This window comes from Tenrec ecaudatus, chromosome 8, assembly GCF_050624435.1.
Source record: "Tenrec ecaudatus isolate mTenEca1 chromosome 8, mTenEca1.hap1, whole genome shotgun sequence".
In the NCBI taxonomy this organism is placed as follows: Eukaryota; Metazoa; Chordata; class Mammalia; order Afrosoricida; family Tenrecidae; genus Tenrec; species Tenrec ecaudatus.
The window spans coordinates 149,005,662-149,027,555 of NC_134537.1; positions in this window are offsets into that span (position 1 = coordinate 149,005,662).

Sequence of the window (21,894 nt, forward strand, 5' to 3'; positions counted from 1 at the left end):
AATAAGAGGAAATACATGTAATCAGTAGGAAAATTGTAATATAATCTTTACTTTCCCCATTCTTTGCGATATGAAACAGTTTGTTCCATTTTTCAAAAGTTTTATTTATTTAGTAATTAAGTCTATCTACATGTTCCAAAATGAAAGTAAATCCAAAGCATATTACTAAGTGGGAAGTGAAAGCTTTTATATGCATGTATAACAATGAATACATTATGCATGCTCTGATTTTATGAAAGTATCTGTGCACATGTAAACACAAACATGTAAGAGGACACTGTGACAGACAGATTTTTAAAGTATGACAAAACCCAGGTCCAGTTGTTGTTAGGTGGGATCGAGTCAGTTCCAGCCCATAGACACTTTGCCCCACAGGATGAAACACTGCCTGCTCCCACATCCCCTCACAATTGTTCCAATTGAGCCCAATTTTGCAGCCACTGGCTCGGTGCATCCTGGGGCCTTCCTTGGTTTTGCTGCCCCTCTACTTTACCAAGCATGATGTCCTTCTCCAGCTACTGGTCTCTCCTAACAAAGTGTCCAAGGTCTCACTGTCCTTGCCTGGAAGGAGCATTCTGCCCATCCTTCTTCCATGATAGATTGACTTGTCTTTTTAGCAGTCCATGGTATTTTCAATAGCCTTCGCCAGCACCACAAGTCCAATATGTATTGACATATTAAAAATCAATGGTCTTGCTTGGAATGGATGTGGGGATAACTTAAGGATCACATGAGGCTACTTTCGTCTCCTGATTTCGAATATAAAAGCAGTCATCGTGTACTAGGTTGGGTTCTCTGGGGAGGCAAAACCAGGGCAGGTGTATGGGTTGTAAAGAGAAAGATTTCTAGCAAGAAGTGGCCTACATAGTTGTAGAATCCAGTCTTATTCCAGTCAGACTGCTCGTGACGCATGGAGACCGATGAACAGGAAGCAGGATGACAAAGCAGAGACAGCAGACTCCACAGGCTGGCCACTGCAGGGGGAGTATGAATCCAAAGTTGCCCTAATGAGTCCATGGTTAGTAGTCTGCTGAGGGCTCTTGAGATGGAGAGGCTGCACAACAAGAAATTCAGGAACCAGGCAGGAAATTCAGTTCCAGCAGAAGGTGAAGGGCCAAAGAGAGTTTAAATCTCTCTGTCTCCCTACACAAAAGGCCACACTCTGCCCTTACCCTCGCCGAGTAGTATCTAATTAATATCATCTCTAATCATCACAGCTTGTATCTTAAATGATGGAAGTAGACCCAACGATTATTTCCGAATAAGGACTACAAAATTGTAGTATGTTAATTTAGGAAATTTAGAACATGGAAAATATTTTACAAGCAATAAAGGGATCACACAAAATTTACTTACACTAAGAATATTGTAAATTACATAGATTGTTCTAGTGGAGAAGATCTGAGCCAAGTCCTATATTCCTTTATGTGTGTATGAGGTTTACTTTGCTCTTTGTGCCTTATAGAAGAGTCCTCAGTAATAATGACTGATCCTCAGAATAATATCAGGCAGAGAAGACACATCCAATTTCTTCACTAAAGTGCATGTAAGCAAATACAAAAATTGCTTAAAATATTTCCAAAGACTTTTACTATGAAAGTTGATCATTACCATGTTAAAATTCTCCCATCCACAATAAATGAATGAATAAATACATACTTTTCTAAAATGCATTTATTCTAATTTTGTAACAAGCTTATTTTTCCAAGTTTTACCTTTTTAAAATAAATGACTCTGCTATTTCAAGGACATCTATTTCAGAGTCTTTGATCAACTAATTTGATATTGAATGAACACTAGTCAATTCAATATCAAATTGTTAGGCTCCTTTAGAAAATATACCGTGCACTGATCCATTTTATGCCAAGACTTTTAGCACAGTCTCATAAAAATCCCAATATAGATCCCCTCACAGAAGGGTCTAAGGGAGGAGATGTGTCAGTCAGGGTGCGATGTAGCACCGATGAAGAATAAAGCTTTCCTCCAGTTCCTAAATGCTTCTCCCCCCTGCCCCCACTTCCATGATCCAAATTCTACCTTGCAAGTCTGGATAGAGCAGAGGTTGTACACTGGTGCATATAGGAGCTGGAGGCACAGGGAATACAGGGTGGATGATACCTTCAGGACCAGGGGTGTGAGGGGCGATATTGGGAGAGTAGAGGGTGAGTGGGTTTAAAAAAATCCCATTATCACCTCTAATCATTTCTTCATAAAGTATCCAGAGTTATTTTTAATTTAAAATTTATCGCTTATTTGTTCAAAAATTTGTATACCAAGGAAAACATAATTGAGGGTGGCCAATGTGACTTACATGATTCAGCACTTGCCTCTATACGATGCTCTCTCTTAAAGCTCTGTCTGTTCATTCCCATAGCTTTCCTCCCATCAGCTTTTTTCCTTCTCATCTACAACCTTCCCCACAATCTCCATAGAAACCACAGCAGGAGATGATTCTGTCCACATGCCACTTCAGAAACTTACCTTCTATCGAAAATGATAAGCCAGCTTACAAATGCCCTTGTCTAAGTTTGGATTCTCCAGAAAACCAAAACCAGTGAAGCTTATATGTGTACATACACATGAGAGAAATGAATCCCAAGGAAATGGCTCATACATCATAGATATCGGCAAGTTCTAAGTCATGGGTCGCATCTCAGACATGAGTTTTCTCTTGACTCTCATGACTACAGAAGTTGACAACTCATGATTGGCAGGTCAGATGATTGGCTGCTAACTACAAAGGCTAATTAATCTAAGGTTGGTAGGTGAGTTTTGTTTCTAGAGAAACAAAACCAGGACACTTGTGATTATACATATAAAGGACAGGTTTATATAGTGAGAAGGAACACATCAGGTAATTATTCCACACAGCAGTGCAGAAGGCTCAGTCCAACCCACTTTTGTGGGACAGTTAATATACTGAATGTCCTTCCAACTCATTAGTCCACTGGTCCAAGGTCAAGAAAGCAAACATCGATGTGGCTGGCAGGGTACGCAGTCTGCCCACACGCAAGATGAGCACATTCGGCTCACATGCAGCCGACATGGCAAGGTGGGGCCGCAAAAGCAGGAAAATGAGGTTCAAGGCATAGTAGAGACCAGTAGTGAAGCAGGATTGAATGGGGGCAGATCGTGATGGAGCCTGAAGGCGAAGTGACGCCCAGCACAGGGACACATTCCACAAAAATCCAGAGGTTGGCTTGGCCCACAGGTCTTCCAGAGCCGCTGACTCTGTCGGCAGCATCCTGGTCCAGCATCCTGGTCCACCTACATGTCCCATGGTAGCCATGTTGACACAAAAAACCTAACGGACGCAGTAGGTTTGATATCAGGGTGCTCACAGTTCCCTGAATTGAACGGGAAAGAATGAGAGGTCAGCTGACAAACCAGATACAAGATCCACATTGGGCAAAAGAGACAAGTGAGTTTTGATACAGCATCTTTCTTGGAAACAGGCTACACCCTGACGGAAATGTTGATTAATTTCTCAGCAAATCTCAGCAGAAAGGTGATTGGCATTGTATCAAATGTCCTCATAGGGATGATGACATCACAACTGCTAAACCACTGAGAAGCAGGCCCGGCCAAGTTGGTGCACAACCGTAACCATCACGGGCCTTACCTGGCTTAATTTTCTCCACAGCATTAAATGACATAACTACTTCGGTTTTCTTTGTCTGCCTAACTAACAGGTAGGCTCCATTAGGACAAGAATTTTGTTTACTTCCGTTTTCACTTCTGAATATCATGTGCTAAAAGTTAAAAAAAAAGATATTACATAAAATGTGAAGATAGCACTTGATGCAAATATTTACACATCAGAAGAATGAAAAAGACAGAGCATATCTTGGAGAACTGGTGAAGAAGCTAAGGAGAGATAGTTTGGACTGTGAGATATTGGCAATTCAATGGCCGACTCGCCATCTTCCATGTGGGAGACCTGGGTTCTATTTCTAGCCAATACACTGCATGCGAAACATCACTTCTTGGCCACAGGAGGCTGAGTGGATTTCAGCAGAGCATTCAGATACAGACCAACTAGAAAGAAAAGTCTGAATATCTACTTCTAACAACCAGCCAACGAAAATCCTATGGAGCACAATGGTGCAGTCCATTGTGTTTGGCCACCTGATTAGTCAGGACTGACTTAACAGCAGCTAACAAAATATTTGCTTTTTGGTGATATTGGTGTAGTTTGAAAAAAGTCAAAATCATCAGAAATGAATCCAGATTGATAGGAGATTTGAGAAAAGCGTGGGCTCTAGGCCTCTCTGTGGGTTGTAAAGATTGGAGAGACCCCATGTCCGTGGCTGAGGAAGCAGGAACGGATTCTACTCAGAATGTAGCTGTGGGACCAGACAGGCAGATTACTGGCAGGATCATCTTGCCATACATCACGTAGTGGGTGCTGCTGGCAATTTCTGGCTCAGAGAGAAAGGTGTGGGCAGGTCGACTTGGTTTTTGTGGGTCATCTCATTGAATGTCTACTAGTGAACTTACCATCCGAAGTGGGATTTAAATGTGTGGATGGATCTCTTTTCAGTTGTATCCCTGTCAGGTGTTTGTTTAATTTATCTTTGGACTGCTTACCACAAGGGGATGAGACGTCAATCGTACGCATGCCTTGGCTGCTGCCGTAATATCCCAAACATCCTTGACCCAATTTAAGAGCATTTTCATTTCAATAGAAGTGCTAAAATATTTGTTTATTTCCCAAACTCTGCCCATGCTTATTTCCGTCATCTTGTTATTATGGTCTCTAGTCGGGGGGTGTTGTTCTGTTTTATTTTTGCCACTTTCCCCTTTCCTCAGTCTCCGCCTTTCAGCAAATGGGCTATTTTTAGTTTTTCAATCTTTCTGTGGAAATTTCACTTGTAGACAAGCTTGTTGCAGTTCTCCAAGCAATTAGTTTCATTTTGGAAAAAAAATTATAGGAATCCATATTTATGGAGTTACTAAAATTAAGAATAAAATAACTTTGTAGCTTATCTCCTAGGGAGATTTAGACATCTAGTATAGGGTATTTTATCTTTCAAATGATCATTTTCCCTCTTCAAACACCAGACACTCATGCTACATACGGACAGCATCACCGAGCTCTCTCTCCTCTCACTCCTCCCTCAACCTGCTCAATGAATTAACAAATTCTATAGTTGAACGTTGAAAGAAGACTGAGGAAAAACCAGTGCATTTGAATTGTGGTGCTGGAGAAGAATATTGACAGTTCCATGAACTGCTCCAGAGACAAACCAAGAAGTGCAGTCAGAGTGTTCCTTAGAAGCAAGGATGGGTAAACCATATCTTAAATACTTTGGGCATCGTTGTTCCTTTTGAATTCATTTTATTGGGGGCTCATACAAGTCTTATCACAATCCATACATCCATCCATTGTGCCAAGCGCATTTTTACATTTGTTGCCATTATCATTCTCAAAATATTTTCTTTCTACTTGAGCCCTTGGTATCAGTTCCTTATTTTCCCCTCTCTCCCCACCCCCTCCCTTACTAGCCCTTGATAATTTATAAATTATTATTATTTTGTCATGTCTTACACTGTCTGATGTCTCCCTTCACCCACCCTTCTGTTGTCCATCCTCCAGAGAGGGTAGCAAGGAAGGTGTAAGAGGCTTGGTAGGACTTGAGCAACGGTGATGAAATCAAGAGGAATTACTGAAACCCAAATACTGAGCTTGATAGTGGAGCAAGAGGAAAGTAAAAGGAAATAGAGGAAGGAACTAAGAGGCAAAGGGAATTCCATGATGCTCACCTTCCCAACACAATCACTGAAGACAAAGCGGTGCATAAGCAAATGAGATGAAGAAAGCTGATGATACCCGGCTATTAAAAGATATAGTGTCTGAGGTCTTAATGACTTGATGATAAACAAGTGGCCATCTAGCTGAGAAGCAAAGCATACTTTAGACATCACGTATGCTTTATCAAGAGAGACCAGACTCGAGAAGATCATTGTGGCTGGTAAAGTAGAGAGGCAGTGAAAAGGAAGGCCTTCAAGGAGATGAATTGACACCATGGTTGCAACAATGGGCTCAAGCATAGGAACAATTGTGAGGATGGTGCAGGACTAGGCAATGATTCATTCTGCTGTGCATAATGAAGCCATGGATTGGAACCAACTTGATGGCACATAACAACAACAACAACATAGATGTTATTATCTAAATATCATTAATATCATTCTTTTATGTCCAGGAACTAATTCTGTTCATTATTCCAAGTCCTGGTTATTTCGCCTGCAACTACGACAATTATTCCACTAGTTTAGTTTTTTCAATCCATTCTTAAGTAGCAGCAAGTGAACATTTTGTAACCTGGTGGTGTTTTTATCTTGCATAATACCCTTCAATGCGGTTCTGGTGTTATTGCTATTGTTTTTCTTGTTAGTGCTATCTAGTCATTTCTGACCCATAGCAACACTATGAAAAAGAGGACAAAAAACAGCATGGTCTACACAGTCTTTGCAATTGCTTTTGTGCATTAGCCCATTGTTTCAGCCATTATGTCAATCTGTCTTGTTGATGCACAGATTACTTACTCTTCTAAGACAGAACGATTTGCCTTTTAGCAGCCCGTGGTACTTTCAGTATTCTTTCCCAGCACCATAATTCAAATTCATCGATCAATTCTTCTTCACTCTTCCTTATTCATTGTCCAACTTCCACATGCATATGCAGAATGGAAAATATGGAGTGGATCAGGCGCACCTATTCTTCAATGTGATATTCTTGTTTTTTGATACTATAAAAAGATTTATGCAGCAGATTTATCTAATACAACATGTCTTTTGATCTTGAGTACTGCTTCCATGAGCATTGATTGTAAATCTAAGCAAGACTAGACACTTGACAACTTTGACCTTTTCTCCAGTTTTCATGATGTTAACTCTTGGTCCAGTTGTGAGGATTTTGGTCCTTTTACACTGAATCACAAGCTATACTGAAAACTATAGTCCTTGATCTTCTTCAGCAAGAGCTTCAAGCCTTCCTCACTTCCAGTAAGCAAGGTTGTGTCATCTGCATGTCACAGCTGTGAGTCTCACGCCAAACCTGAGACCACGTCCTTCTTCATATAATCCAACTTCTCTGATGATTTGCTCAGCATGCAGATTAGCAAATATGGTGAGAGGATACTCCCTGGTGCCCATCTTCCCTAATTTTAAACCAAGAAGTATTTCCTTATTCTGTTAACAACTGCCTCTTAATAGATGTACAAATTCTACATGAGCACCATGAAGTGTTCTGGAATTCCCATTCCTCTCAAGTTTTCCATAGTTTATTGGGACCCACACAGGCGAATTCCTTGGCATGTTCAATAAAACACAAGTAGACACTGTACTTCATGACAGACTTTGCAATATCCATTTTGACCATGAATGCCAACCCATTCCTCTTGATTGTGTTATTCCTGGCATAGTGAATCATATGATTTTCCAATTCAAAATGGCCAATAGCAGTCCATTTCTACTCACCAATGCCTAGGATATTGATCTTTATGCATTCCATTTCACTTCTGATAATGTCCACTATTCTCAGATTTAAACTGTGAACACTCCGACTTATGATCATTAGAAGATCATTGCAGCTGATTGCATGTCTGCCCCATCAGCAAATGAAGATCCTGTAGGCTCCCCTGCCACACGCATCACCTAACTCATGTCACCATGGCAGACTCCACTCTGAGAAACCAGCTCCTCCTCAATCACAATTTTAGCGTCCTTAGGCCTGAGGGTCCTATCCTCGGGCGTCATCTCCAAAATGTTCTACTTCCATTCTTTAGGCCATCAGTAGCTGACAATGTTTCAAAGCTATGCATAGGTTTTCATGGCTCTTTCCTCGAAAGTAGGGAACTGAGCCCTTCTTCATGGTCTGCTGTCAGTCTGGACACTCCCCTGAAATCTGTTCACTTTGGGTCATGGTACTGGCATCTGAAATAACAGTGATACATCTTCCAGCTTTACAGCAACACACAAGCCATCACAATATATAAATCAAAAGAACAATGATAAAATGTACGTTACAAAACGAAATCCATTGAGATTGAATCAGTTAGGATTCATTGAGAACCCCCAAGACAGAGTGGAATGGTCCAACAAGTATCTCAGCCCAATCTTTATGAAAGCTGACTGCCACAGCCTTCACCTTTTGGAGCAGCTTGTGGTCTGAATGTTAGATCTTTAAGTCAGCATTAGAACACATAACCCCCCGGGTTTCTTCCATCATAGACTATAGTCCAGAAAGCTCTATGGAGCATTACTACTCTAGCAACTGGGTTTACTTTCAGTCAGAGCAGATAGGACTCAATATCAACAAAGTCTCAACTTATATTTCTTATTCTTGCGGAATCCTTCTCCAATAAATCCACCGTAGACACTCCCACCCAGGCATCTGTCTTGCCTTTATACTACAATAATACCCTCTGAAATTCTTATTTCTGTCATTGATTATGTGTCTCTTCCAATTCTTTGGGGAATGGGAACATCATTTAAAATTCATTTTTCTCACTGAATTAAGCAATATAATGGTACAGGAATTGCTGCTAAACAAAAGTTGGGCTGTTCAAACGCATCAGCCCACTCTGCAAGAAAAATATGTAGCAGTCTGTGTGCCTCCTTAAAGTTCATAGACTTGGAAACCCTATAGGGCAATTCTATTCTGTTCTACAGAGTAGCTGTGAGTTTGAATCCACTAGCTAGCAATGAGTTAGATGAAGATCATGTAAAATGTCTTCCATGCTTCACATACTTCCTTCCCTCTTGATTAGAAAAGTCATCTCTCTGACAATCAGAACTCTCTCCCTCCACTGTGGGATAACCGCTTATAAGAAAATTAAAGAACAATTCTCTGTCCACTTATAGACTCCTGCACACCCCAATTCCAGCTCATGATTTACTACTTTTTTGTCAGCATCTAGCAAAATACTACAATCTTCCACATAAAACTGCATGCTATATGTAGAGAGGGCAGAGTTTTTAATGGAACACTGAATTTTGAGTCATAGGCTTTTAAGACAAGCACCTAAAAGAAGAACTGACTCAGGAAAACAAGAGTAGTAGTGAATTCTGGAAAATTCAGTGTGCTAAATAGCCTATCAGCATGTAGTAATATACAGCAGTCATTATCGTTAGAAAAAAGTCAGCTATTCATCCAGGAACCCAATAAGGAAAATTCAATATATGAAGGTTAGCAAATGCTGAATATAGGAAGATATTTTCCTATGCCTGGGGATAATACAGAAGAAAATTCAAATGGAGCCTCTGACAATGGATTTTGCAGCCCAGAAGAGACTATATTTTCCTTTAGATTTGGGATAAGACTTTACTTGTAAATAATTTTTATCAGAGAAAAAGAAGAAAAATATTTAAAACTAGGATCTCTAGTGTTCTTGCTGCTGTCTCTGAAGGCAACAAAGAGGTCCATGAACGGCATAATGACAGAAATAAAATTCACACCAACGGCAGCAAAATAATCAAACATACCTGAGAGAGAATATAAAGAACATTATGGAAGATAAATTATATGAGAAACTCTTGGCTTAGATAGAAATTAATGAATGAAAGACAGAATTATAAGAGAAGATGAAGGGTAAGGAGTTATTTAAGAGCTCAGGTAAATATCCAGGATGGAAATTAAACAATTAGAATAGAACAGAAGGCAATTTTTTATAATAAAAAAAGAAAAGAAACAATTAGAGAATGCATATTAAAATCATGTTCCATGTAATAGGAATGAAAGTTTGTATCCCACTGGGGAAATTGAATTACATGAATAAATGAAACATGAAACTTAATTGGCAGTTTTATCCAAGAAAATATAGAAATAAATATTGCTTATCCAAATAAATTACAAGACAGTATTCAGAACAGTAGATGAACATCTTTCTAAGTAGATAGGCAACAACAAGTTACCTGGTATCTAAGTGGTTAATATAGAAAGTATCTTGTGATTAGTGATGGAGATAATAGGACTTTTAAAGATGACTTTTATTGTGTAATAGCAAACAAACACATCAGAAAGTACATACTTTTTAGCCATTGCTTAGGTTATCTGATTGAAAACACCAACTTTCTCAGAAGCTAACCAGTCCCTATTCCCTTCTCCCACCCTTGGTGGGGTAAAAAGCACCTTTGCTTTATACCTGTCCATATAAGTTTGCATCATTAAACAACATACTTGAGTTTATCAGTTTTTGAGTTTAATATAAATAAAATGATATTTTGCATATTCTTTAAATCTATTAAAATGACACTTGTCGTGGTCATTGTTGCCAGTTGTGTGCAATTGTACTTCTTCCACTTTCACCACCATTTAATATGTCTTTAATGAAAATACCACAATCTTTACATACATTCCACCACTTGCATTATGGTCCTCGATAAGAACAGAGAATGTATCTTGGACTGCTAAGAAGACAAGCCTATCTGTTTTGGAAGAAGTATGGTCAGGGTCCTCCTTTGAGGCAAGGTTGCCAAGACTTAGCAGTATACACGTTGGACAAATGGTCGGGAAAGACCAGGCCCTGGCGAGGATATGATGTTTGGTATAGTGAGGAGGCGGCAGAGGAGGGGAAGGCCCTCAGTCAGATGGACTGACACTGTGGCTGCAGCGATGTGAGCGGGCCCAAGAATGACGGTGAGGTTGACACAGGGCCATGTAGTCTCGCTCTTTTATGTACAGGGTCATCATGGGTCAGAGCGAACTGGATGGAACCTAAACATCAATATATAAATCATTTTCTGCATTGGACTTTTGCAAGAAATGTTGTTATAAAAGTATGGTGTACGTCTTTTAGAGAACATATCTACACAGTTGTGTTGGGTATACTAGAAATAGAATTTCATGACTAGAGGATAAGGGTGGATTCAGCTTGAGTGGTGAGGTAGATGTATAACTTTGTGTCACCTTGATAAAGAGGTAATATGGGTGGAATCTAGCTTGCCAGTCGGGTCACAGCCTGATGAGGATTCTGGGAGTTTTCCTCTCTTCCTCCCTGGAGGTGGGACACACACTCTTCCTTACACATTCCTGTTGATAAGCTACATGGAGCTATGATGATGGCAGCCAGAGCCCTAGAGTTGGAGGAGTCACAGGTTGACCCCTGCCAGTGATGAGATGCTTCCACCGTCACTGGACCCAAAGGACTTTCCTCCCACCAGCCTGTGACCTTCCTGCATTCAGCATTGTTGCATGTGTTGCCCGAGTCTGAAGAGGAATTTATGGACTAGTATGGGACTTAGGGGCTAATATCAGTCTTATGGACTTACTCTGGACAGGGCTGGGATTTTATTGAGCCATATTTCCTTCTATTTTTTAAGACAATTTTATTTGGAGCTCTTACAATTCGTATGACAATCTACACATCAACTGTATCAAGCATATTTGTACATATGTTGCCATTATCACTTTCTAAATATTTACATTATATATTTTAAATCATTTTATTGGAGGCTCATACAGCTCTTATAATAATCCATATATACATCCATTGTGTGAAGCACATTTGCATATATGTTGCAATCATCATTTTAAAAACATTTTCTTCCTACTTGAGCCCTTGGTATCAGCTCCTCATTGTTTCTCTCCCGCCCTCCCTCACCAACTGTTAATAATTTATAAAAAAATGTTCATGTCTTACACTGACCAATATCTCCCTTTATGCACTTTTCTGTTGTCTGACCCCCTGGGAGGGGGATTATTCTTGATATAAAATTCTCTCTGACACAGATATGAGTGTCTCTGGATTGGTTTCTCTACTTCACATGGACTAACACAAGTAGCAATTCTCAAATAGCTTTCCAAATTAGTTAAAGTTGGACACTCCCATAAGTCTTTATTGAGGGCTAAGTTTGACCCACCATATTATTCCCACTTGGTATTATCAGTTGTTTAAGTGTTAACTTATGTGGTATATAAAGTGGTTATTACATTTTAGTCTTAGTAGAGATAGAGTTGATAATTAGTAAGGTTGTGTTTCTTCTTGATGCACTGGTTTTTTTCAATTCATTTCCCACTTATCTTTTCTATAGTTTTCTGAAGAACCTGTAGGAAATAGTCCTATATGTTAAATACAAATTCTTCATTTTTTGATGAGAAATAGCATAATATAAAGTTGGCATCACCAGTCTTTTCGGTAATTTTGTTAAAGAAATAATTTTAGATCAGAATTCATAAACAATTTCTTAAATAAGTAAATTCACATTCAATATAATCTCTTTCATTATATTGGCTCCAAAAGATTTTATTGTTTTCCCATTTATCTTTAGGTTTATAATCCAATTGAAGTTGATATTTTGTGTATGGAGTAGAATATAATTATAATTTTGTTTAATTACCCATATGATTAACTGAGTTAACTCAGAATAATTTGTTGACTATTCGGCCCTCTTTTATAAGCCTGTAGTTTCACTCTGTCATAAATCAAATGTCCATATAGAGATAGAGCCCTTTCTAGCTCCTCTATTACCTTCCATTTGTCTATGTGCTTTTTCTCATTATCAAAGATTTATAATGATATCATATCTGTAAAGCAGATCTTTCCATCAGGTTCTTCTTTTTTAAGAGAATGTTGGCAATTATTTGCATTCCCTTCAAAGCTGAACAATCCATTTGTCAAATTATATACTTAGAGAAAATTGTTGAATTTAAATGGTAGTACATGAATGTATACATTTATTTGGGAACTTCTGCCAAGTTTCAAGATGAAATCTCCCAAACCTTATTTAACTCTTCTTGGATGTATGTCAGTCGAGTTTTACCATTTGATTTGGGGAAATCTTGCACATTGGTCACTGAATTGCATTGGTGCTTAACTCTTCTCCTGATGTTAGATATAATACTTCTTGAACATTTTATTTTTAATTGTTGCTGATTAATTGAGATAAAAATGATTTCCATATATTCATTTGGCATCTATAAGAATGTGTTACAGTCTCTTAGATGTTCTAGCACAATTAAATCATCTGTTAATAATAATGGCTTATTTTCTTATTTTCCTCTCCTTGTTCATTGCAAGTATTTTTAGATTTCCTAAGCTAGTTTTGACCTCCTCTATAATGCAGAATTCAAACTTTGAGTCAGTGAATCCTTAACTTATTCTGTTTTACCACAATATTATTTGCCTACTGTTAACTCATGTTTAATTTGAAACATGGCATTTTTACTTTGGTTTTGGTGCAAGTTTACACGGTGAATTGGGTTTCCTCTTAACAATTAGGACACAAATTATTAGAGGCATTGCTTGCATGTGACAATGGGACAGTATTCTCATGAGTTCCCTTTGGGATGCCTGGTTTGCTGTGTTCCTTTGCTCTTCCTACCCTTTACCTCTGCTCTAGACTATTTGTTGACCATTTGGTTGGTGTCAGGTCAAATTGGGGGTTTTGTTGCTTCTTTACGTGCTTAATATTCACCTTATTTTGTGAATCAGCCTGTTACTTGGCTAAAAGGTGACTTCAGAGGTGGTTCTGATGCAAGGCGTATGGAGCATCTCAGGGCAGTAGACTCCTTGAATTCTCCACTCTTGACCAGACCAGTTAGGTCCTCGCGTTTCTGAGGAAGTGCAGGAAAGACTCAGACCGTCTCTTTATTTTCCATCAGTTATGTAAATTTCCCTTCCTCCCTCCTTTGCTAAAAGAGTTTGTTTGTATTATGAATTGATGCTGACTATTGTCGATGCTTTCTCTGTAGAATGGGATACTGCACAATTGTCTTTACCCTAAGTTGCTAATGAGATAGCCCTGGTGTTATTCTGCATAATGAGCAGAGACCAAAAAGCCCAGGGCCTGCTGCAGTGTTTGGTTTCTACTCAGTATTTCAGTTTCTTATCTAGTTTAGCCCAGAAGGTTCTGACCAGTTTTCCAGCCCTTTCCTGCTTTTAAAATTATTATTTGTTAATTGATTAAGTGGAAGAGTTAGAGGGATATTTCCCATTATGAGAAAATGAATCATATTTTATCAAATGAATGAAGATAAAATGTTATTTAAAAGATAGAAACAGCTACTAAGGAGAAATATAGCATAACACTTAACTTTCAAAGACATAATACTATAAAAAAAATGTTTCTTATAATAAAAAACTGGCTGGCCCCTAATCATAGCTGAACCAAGACTAGATGTCCCAGTTATGGCTGACTTCCTGTTCCTACCTGCCAATGAAGCTCTGATGTTATGGTGAGGCTACCTGGATATAATTTTTTATTTTACTTTGTCCATGATGCTGTCCTTCTCTGGCATATCTGATTTATGTGGTCAATAACTTTTGCGGTTATAAATAATAATTGATTTGGTAGTTAGTTTTTTATATATCTTATATTCTTAGAATAAATATCTAAATATATATTTATGATATAAAAGTGCTAGTGAAATTTAAATACAAACTCTACTCCAGGATGCTTTAACTAAGATACACTCGCCTCTGGTACAAGTAAAAGTCTCCTAATTTTCACCCATATATCTCTCTTTCCACCATCCTTCCATCTTCCACACATCCATCCTTCCATCTATCAGTTCATCCATCCACATATCTATATGTATAGCCAGCATCGCTTAGAAATGAGTCTTTCAAACATCTCTACTAGGTGTAGCTAGGAGAAAAGTATTTATAACACTGAATACCAGAACTGGGATTGAGGAATGACTTTCTCTATAATTATTCAGAGACTGTGAAAAGCAGAAATCACAGAGGTATAATGAACCCTGCACTCATGCCTTATTCAATTCAATACACTCCGGTCTATTAATATCCTGAGAATGGATACTGCAAATAACAATCAGCTCAACTGTCCTCCTTTGCCTCCGCTCTTTATTTGTGAAAATGATACAACATTCTTCCCAAGTCATCAGTTTAGTTATTCTCCTCCTACCTGTCAACATCTAGCCAATTTTCCTGAGCACACAGCCATTCATCTAGAAAAATCTATTGAGCTGACCATGCAATGAACACTTTGCAAGGCTTTGAGAATAGTGAGATAACTCAATTATAGGACATGTAGAGGTTTCCTCCTCTTCAATATCACTATAGCATTTATTACCTGCACCTCGTCGTGAACCTTACCACACACAACCTGTGGTAGGTAGATTAGGTTTCCCAGGAAACCGACTCTGAGCTGGTGCTTTTTGACCAGGTGGTTTATTAGGGGATATCTTAGGAACATCAAACGTAACCAAGCGAAACAAGCAGTATTAGACAGAACAGGATGCTGAGCTGTGATGCAAAAGCAAACACTGCCAGCCCCGTGGGGATCTGTAAAGGCAGGCTAGTTCTTTAGCACTATGTCCAACAGAGGCAAGGACACGGAGGAGTCAGCGAATCAAGACTGCCCTGACAGAGAGGATAACTTTGGGCAATGCTTGGGTCATATGCATCTGTGAGGCCTCAGTTGGTGACATTCGTGAGGCATGAGTGCCTTGTTCCAATTATAGGACAGTATGGAAGGCATGCTCCAAGATGCACCACACAGTTCAAATTAGTCCCATTTCTCAGCTGTTGTCCTCTTTTGCATTCCTGTCAAAATTGTGTGTATCCACAAGATGTGTATCTCCATCTAGATTGTAAACTCTTGGAGTCAAAATTTGATATTTAAATCTTTATTATTAAATGCTCAATAATATCAGATTTTGAATTTAAATAAAAGCATTCCTTTTAATTTAAATGAGTAAAATTACCATGACTTTCTTTACAATACTTTCTCTTCGGAGCTCAACCGCATAATGGTTGCATCCATCATTTCTTGCATGGACTGCTCCTTATGTCTTATAAAGAACTCCTTCATTTATAGCTCTTGGATAAAATATTTCAGGATTAACCAAAAGATGAGAGATTGTGTTCTTATAGCTAGTTTTGATGGTAAATTTTTAAGAAAAACATAGGATAGAAACTTATGTTAAACATGTAATTCTACCTCTTGTATGGCCTTAGTCTAATGGGTTTTATTTTCTATACATAATGGCAAAATCTGTAGATTCAGAACCCTTGTGTAGTATCTGAGTCCAAATATGAGGCTTCCAGATGGATACATGATACTCCATGTGCGGTCTCAAGCTAAAAGCGAAACGAAGATGTAATAGACGATTGCATTTGGTGCTAGAAACAATAGCTAGAAAAGGGTCCTGGTACTAAGACGTGTCCTAGTTCTTCTTTAGCTTTTTTCCTCAGAAATAAAGAGCCAGTTGGATACAGATCATCTGTTGGTTGGAAACGTTATACTAGCAAACCCGAAAGGGAGGTGCGTGCAGGAAGCAAACAAGGCAATGCATGGAACCCATTGAGCACTCACACTTGAACCCATCAGTGGACATGCGAATTGCATCGATATCTCCCCACTGCACCGTCCTATGTGCTTGGAGTAGCACTGTATGAATGCTCAAAGCCTTTCTCGATAAATGACACTCGTGTTCCTTCTCCCTCGGTCTTTGACTTTCTCTTGTGTACCTCCATTCTTTGTATATACCATGTTGTGTCTATTATAAACCAAATGTAGCACTAATTGCTTCACAATCACCATCCCATCAGCTCTTATAATATCTATATTCATATGTGATGATCCATTCTATATAGAAATTGAGCCTTCAAGAAATTGTAGTGAGTAAACTAACTACACATACGAAAAAGTCTATACGTTTTTTTTTCTAATTCTGCATGTGATTCATCCATCGTTATCTGAAGGGGAGATTTCTCATCTTTGGGTTCCAAGCAAATATAAGCCTTCCCAGTATGCTTGCTGTTGTAGAGATTATGCTCTGCCAGAGGAGAGCTTCAAAGGTCAAGAAAAGGTGGGGATGGAGAACAAACAACACACTTAATGGATGCTGGGCTAGAACTGCACCTTATACGTGTTCCAGTATAAGTGAGGGCCACCAATAATACTGTGTTCTTAAAAGCCTGATAAGTGAACCTGCTTATACACAAGCTCCATGAAATGACAAGACTAATCAATAAATATAAACATGAGACGAAATGAAATATTCTTTAAGAAATGCATACTATATTAATTTAGCATATACACTAGCCTATTTTGTAGGCCTTCTTCCATACATCACTGCATTATTAATGCTTTGGAAAAATTTATTTATTCTATTCCATTAGTGTATGTTAACACACATTGCTTTGGGACAGTATGCCTGCCAATTTATGTTTATGAGACTGTCAACATAATTTACATGCAGACAAAAATATGATACAATATTGCGAATGCAAAATCGCTTGTCAAATGACATTGTCAACCACAACAACAACAACCAAAAAAATGAAACACTACCCTAGCTGAGGAACTAAGCATATTCATCATTGTTGGCTGCACAGAATTTGAGGTGACATGATGAAATACATTTAATGCCTTTTTTCCCCATGCATCAAATGAATAAAAAGTGAATGAAGGAGGTACTTCTGACTGCCATACACTGTGAAAAGCAAATAGATTTTTGTTTCCCCAGAAAGAAAGAATAAAAAAATGCACATGGGTTCCAGAAAGAGTTGACAGAATTATAGTTATTATTCATCTGGAAAACTGAAGATGCTACAAAGCTCATGAGGGGCTCATAGTGCTCAGCTGCACGACTGCCGCGATGGTGGCGGTCATGGGAGGGAATGATGTCAACCAGAGGGCTCCTCATGGGCCAGAATCCCGAGCTAGGGCAGGACACCATGGTAGCAGTTCTGCGGTGAGGAAGTTATGTTAAGGAATCCCAGAGGGTTTAGTAAGATGGAGTACTCTTCAGAAACAGAGGTAGAAATGTGGTCTTGTTCTCTGTGTACTTTGAAAAGTCCCCACGCTTTTAGGAGCCCTAGGGGCGTAGTGAGCCCAGGTCGGGCTGTGCACTTGAGGGTCAGCAGGGGGAAGCCAGCAGCTGTTCCTGAATATTTTCAGAGTAGTAATAGGCGTAAAAGCAGTAATCAACGACCCTCTCTTTGCACTGCAACTTAAAAATGTAGACTTCATTGACCAAATATCCATTACCATGTTAGTATATCTTTGGGATTATGCTGGGTCACATATCTGAACTTCAGTACTGTGGAATCCTATTAGTCAGACAGTTTTTAATATCCACCCCCCACCCCCACCCCCAGGATTTTAGTTTATGAATCCACAGCATATAATTGTTCATAGAAAATGCCAGGTTGTTGCCAAGGAAGTAAGTCAATAGGTATGACGCACATACTCAGACATTTTTGTTTCAACTGAAATTTCAAAACAAAACAACAACAAAATTGCTGGGTTCAAGTACTCACAAAAGCAGCTAATGATCAAAAGAGATACTCTATGAGGTAGGAAACACACAGGCAGACCCTCCTGAGGTGGATCGACACAGCGGTTGCAACAATGGGCTCCAACATTTCACGCATTGTGAGGGTGGGCCAGGAAGAGACAGTGGTTTATTCTTTTGTATATGAAGGCTGTATGTGTCATAACTGACTTGATGACAACAGCTAACAACAACAACTATAATAACACACCGGCCAACAAATCAGGGGCGGGGAAGTTTTTCTCCTGAAACTTTTAGTTTACCAAACCAAACTGTGTGCTTATCAAAATGGCCGCAGGAAGGACTTTGTGTAGTGTGGAAGTTACATAATCCCGTGTCAATTTGGGACTTGAGGGGATGCAGGGTGAAGGGATGGAGTCTAGCCTGTCAATCGAATCATAATCAATGAGCCCTCTGTGTGGGCATGGCCTTCTCCTGAGGAATCTGGGAAATCCCGTATTTCTTCCCTGGAGGCAGGAGACACCTCTCTCTCTGCTCACTCCCTGGGACACCTGGCAGCCGAGAAGACACACAGAACCATGTTAATGCGGGGAGCTGGAGAAGACACATGGACCTATCCTGATGCTACCAGCCCTCTGAAACCAGAGTAGCCACGTAGAAACCCCTGCCTGTGCTGAGAGGCTTACAATGCCACTGGACCCCAAAATTTTGTACCCACTGACCTATGATCGTCCTGAATTTGGCATCATTGCTTGTGTTTCATGAGTTTGAAGAGGGCTTTGTAGATTGGTATCAGACATATGGGCTAATATCAAACTTATGGGCTTGGACTGGACTGGGCTGGATGTTCTCTTAATGTACAATTACCCTTTATATAAAACTCTCACATATATATATATATATATATATATATATATATATATATATATGATTTTCTATGGATTTATTTCTCTCGTCTGCCCAGACTGACACATGTAGGAATAAGGGAAATGACTGCAACAAGAAGCCCGAGGCCTATCTCTGTCACACACTTATGAGGGAAGTGACTCTGACCTCCAATTTCCTCGGACACAATGGAAATATTATTGACCTCAATTCTGTTTTGAGAAGAATTAAATAGGAAACTGCTAAATTACATGAAAATGTCAATAGGCAACCATTTCTCGATGGATTGGACATAAAGGCAATATCATACAACTTAGCTCAATACATACTCTAGAGCAATCCCAGCAGCATAGTGATACCTTACTGGAAAAGTTGTGGGATTAAATATATATTTTTAAGATGAAGAAGCTGTGCAGAAAAAGAAAACAATAACACAGTAGTATTATTTTTAGCATAATAACTATGACTATTATTCTCTATCCACTATATTCGAGATAAAATCTTATGTAGCCCAGTCCAAATCTCTCAATACCATACCAGATATTTGCTGAAACACAAGATAATCTAGTCTATCATAATATGGATTTACATTTTCATATAGATAATTCACTATCCTAACGCCATGAAAATATCAATTTCTAGAAAGAACATGTTTTTCCTGAAATTGACCTCCAATCTAAGACCTTATGAGCTCTGGAGGAGCGATTGGTTCCTCTTGGATGGAATTTGCCATTTCGCATTTTTCATGCTTATTGGCAGCACTGTCAAAAGCAGCAGCTGGCTGCTGCAATTCTTTCCAGAATGTCCGTGAATGCCCTGATTAATGACCGAGCAGAAGAAATGATGACAGGATGGTGTGCGCGCCCAAGACGTCATAAGTGAAGAAGGGCCCCGTAGAGCTTCCAATTGTTAGTAGCCTTGGCAATGCACTTGTGAAGAGGGGGAGCAAAAGGCCAGGGAGTGAAGGAATAAAGACAATGAAAGAAAGTCACATTGAAAAATAAACAACAATAATAAAGACAAATTACTGTAGGAAAACAAAATGATGCATCATCCAGAAGAGCCCACACCTGCTTGGACTGAAAAGGAACAGTGTTTGCCTTGGGTATAAATTGGAGTGAATCATATGACCCCTTCTTCTGGCCAGAAAACGGTCTCCTGACCCCAAATAGTGCTTGGATGTTGCCCTGGCGAATGAAAAAGAATGACTCTTGCCATTTTGATCTCCCCAATGGGTATCATAATTTCTAATCTTATTAGAGAGTTAAAACCATATCAATATAATATAAAGAAATTATATTAAAGAAATTTGTTTCAATAATAACTTGTAGCCCAATGTGGATGGGATAATGTGGAGTGGAAGAGGTAGATTGTGAAACCAAAAATATATGTCTTCATTCCAAGTCACCTTCGGTCCAAAAGATTAAAGTATATCTTATCCTTAATTAATTGTTAAGAGCGGTGTGCCTATACATGAAATCTATCATTGAATTGACAATTTATTGATTGTGAATTTATTAGCTAAAAATACAAAATAATTCTGATGGTGTGGTCCAAACAAATTTGTACCTGGACAGATCATGAATATTTGGAGTCAGATACCAGTTGGATCAATATAATTTTAGGGTTGATACTAATGAAGAGTCAATTTAACTAGAGACAGTTTCCGCATTACAAATGGGATTCGTTCCTAACTATGTCATTAAGAATTTGTAGGCAAATCAGAACAGGTGCACACAGTTCTTAGGGGACCTTGCCGTGGTACAAGAAAAGGGCAGAAGTCTTCTTAAGGGATAAAACACTGCAGGCACCACAAGGGAAGGTCATTGTGATGGAAACATCTTTGTGAGGAAGGGCTGGTTTAACTATTTCAAGGGAGGGCAAATTTACATACTGTTAAAGGGCAAGGGTCAGTTGTCAGTAAAATGGAAATTTGTAATCTGGGGACTGGCTTTATTAAAAATAATATGAGCTTTCGAAAACCCAGACAACCAGGTCAAGAACAATGCCTCCTCTGAGTTAAAACGTTTCCTACAGATTTCCTGGCATCGTTCAGTGGGCTCAGACACTGATCTGCGGCGCGGCCGGCACAGAAAGTGGCATTACAGACAAGACAAACATTGAATCACGTTTCTCCCCACTTTTATATCCTGGTGAGAGTCAGTGCATTTCCGAAAGGTGCTATTGCACTATTGTTGACTTCTGTGTGTTTTATGTGGCATACAGATGAATGCTGATTTTCTAGTTATGAATTTAAAAAATGTGTCTCTATGTAGAATTTTGTCATATATTTTAAAATATTATAATATGGTGAAAAGCATGTTACATAAGTATATATACTTGTACACCAAGCCCCTGTCACACACTTTATTTAAAATAAATTTATGTGAAGAAGAAGGTGAGCTAGCTTAAATTATTAAAAGTATAACATGCATACAAATGTGTCAAAGTTGGGACACTGGCCCTTGAATGATTAAAGTTTCTAAAGCAGTCACTTAGATGAAGATTGGGTGGCTGTTGGCCAAACCTCCAGATGGAGCAAAGCTAAAAGGGATAGAGCTGATGTCTGATGAGTCTTGATGGGGGGAGTACAGGGCTGAAACTAGCAAGAATAAATTAAAATAGCACACATGAAAATTCATATATTTGGGGTACAAAACAACAGTGAAACAAGCATAGAAGGTGTGGGACAAAATTATATGAACGCAACTTGCTTCACTAATAACTTATGCTTGCACTGGACATGACAGCGTGTAAATTACACTCTCATCTTTCCCCTCTCAGTTTAAGATGAG